The sequence below is a fragment of the Palaemon carinicauda genome, chromosome 3 (assembly GCF_036898095.1).
Source record: "Palaemon carinicauda isolate YSFRI2023 chromosome 3, ASM3689809v2, whole genome shotgun sequence".
In the NCBI taxonomy this organism is placed as follows: domain Eukaryota; kingdom Metazoa; phylum Arthropoda; class Malacostraca; order Decapoda; family Palaemonidae; genus Palaemon; species Palaemon carinicauda.
The window spans coordinates 7,420,095-7,422,594 of NC_090727.1; positions in this window are offsets into that span (position 1 = coordinate 7,420,095).

Here is a 2,500-nt window from a genome sequence, read left to right on the forward strand (position 1 = left end):
GGACTAAAAAACGAAAATATTGCAACAACTCTACTAGCTAAAGTTTGGTGTGCATTCGTGTGTGTGTAACTTCTTCCAATTCTTATAAATATAGTCTTTGTCTCTAAACGCATTTAAAAAAGTTAGGAGCCAAATCATTTCATGTTGTTCCTAAAATTTTCGATCTACTACTTATTTCTTTTATTATTCTTACCAATATCTATTTTTCCATAATACGACTGATATTTGTTTTATGTACGCTTCGATTTTATCATAATATACTTGGAAATATCTTCCAATACATTTTTTAATACCTATCTTACTTTGTTAAACACTCACTCACACACGCATAAACATACACACGTATTTATTTTATATGTGGGGTTGTGCGTTTGTAATTCAGTTTTCACTTATATGAAGAAAATCTTCCGGGATGAATTTCCCCCACTTTTTTTTCATAAACTCCAGACCTTTACAAACATCTTAGTATCGGCAACCAATGTCTGAATCTTGTTTGCTGCTTCCTCTCTGATCTTATTGTTAGCAAAGTTTACATTTCCATTTGAAGTTGAACTCGTATTAAGAATTGGAATGTCTTTAAGTGCATGTTCGACCTCCTTTTTTTTCTCTGAGTAATTTTAGTTGTTGATTTAATTATCAGTAGATTCTTTTCCTTAACTTTGTCAGCGTTTGTCATTTTCTCTGGTTTTAGGTACATCACAGTGTTTGAAGTGTTACCTTAATATTATTGATTCCATATTCACCGCTGGATTATCAATTTTCTCAGAGAGTCAGTGGTCTGGGTGGAATTTGCTGCTTGTGCGCTAAGCACCGCAACCTGGTTTCCCAATTCAGCAATTCCCGCATCTTGCTCAATCAAAGCATCCTCTCTCATTCTCAGTGCCTCCTCCAATTTTGATATATGTAACTTGACTGTTCTTGCTTCATGTACTCAGTGTGGGTATATCTATTTCAAGTTTAATATGTCTTTATCACTGATGTTTGTCACTATAAACAGACACTTCTTATGATACTACCTTTTGCAATCACATCCCATCAACTTTTTGGGCCTCCCTCCATTGTTCCACATTGTGGACAGCACAAGGAGTCGGGGTCAGACACGATGTACTATTACTTCTCAATTTAGAGAGAGAGAGAGAGAGAGAGAGAGAGAGAGAGAGAGAGAGAGAGAGAGAGAGAGAGAGAGAGAGAGAGAGATGCAAGGGGACTGAATCATAAATATTTAAAGTCAATAAAAACTAGTTGGAATAGCGCAAGGGACACTAAATAGATGTTATGATGTGTTTTATATATCGTAAATTAGATATTTATCTTTCCTAAGTAACTTAAATCACCAAAGACTGAGGATTAATTTAAACAATACGTTTTCAGCAACAACTGACGTGCACGAAAAGCATTGATTCCAGATTGAAATTACCTGTAAATATTCAATATCTATTAAACAATAAAGGCACTTCCCTTCAATGGCCATTCTTACAAAATAAACGAACAAATAAACAAGTATAACTTATGGAATGAATACTCCAGTGGCATCCGAGTCTTCCATCCTAATTGATTAAATGGCTTTACAATTAACGGCGAGAATTCTAATCATGTAATACTTCTAAGACAGCTTACAATTTCATAAATAATAGTTCGAAACATTATATGATTGAAATTAGTTCTCATTCATGTACAGTTAGAATCAAAAGAACGCCGACACTCGGGGAAATCTTTCGTTAGATGTCTCTAGTGTTCCCATAACAAAACAGACAAGGTGTTGCTCTTCTTACTACTTCTACGAAGTGGGCGGAGCCTTCACAAACCTTAGACAGTAAAGGGCTGCCTTTGTTAGGTAAAGCATACAAGTTACACATCGAGTTGCCATACTTAAATTCTTTATTATCATTTGACGTCTCAAATATCCACAGCAAATACAAACCACACACACATTATATATATAATATATATATATAAAATATATAATATATATATATATATATATATATATATATATATATATATATATATATATATATATATATATATATATATATAGTATGTGTGTGTAATACCAATTTTCATGCCAGTTTCTCGGACCAGGGTTCGATTCCCCGGCCGACCAGAAGCTATTATCTCTTGAGTTGATTCCCCCTTGGTTCTCTGACCCCGAGGTATAGAGAGAATCCAGAAATTAAGGGAGTAATGGCTTATATAAATATGAAAAACACATCTAAATGTGAAAAATTTATCAATATATAAATAAATATATATATATATATATATATATATATATATATATATATATATATATATATATACATATATATATATATATATATATATATATATATATATATATATAAATATTTGTGTGTGTGTGTGTGTGTGTGTGTGTGTGTGGAAATCACAAAAGCTAGCCCGTGATGAGCATAAAATAATCAAGTATTATAGCCACGAAAGGAAAAATGAAAACACAAACTCAGTTCTCCTTTTGTGACTATAATAATAATATATACGG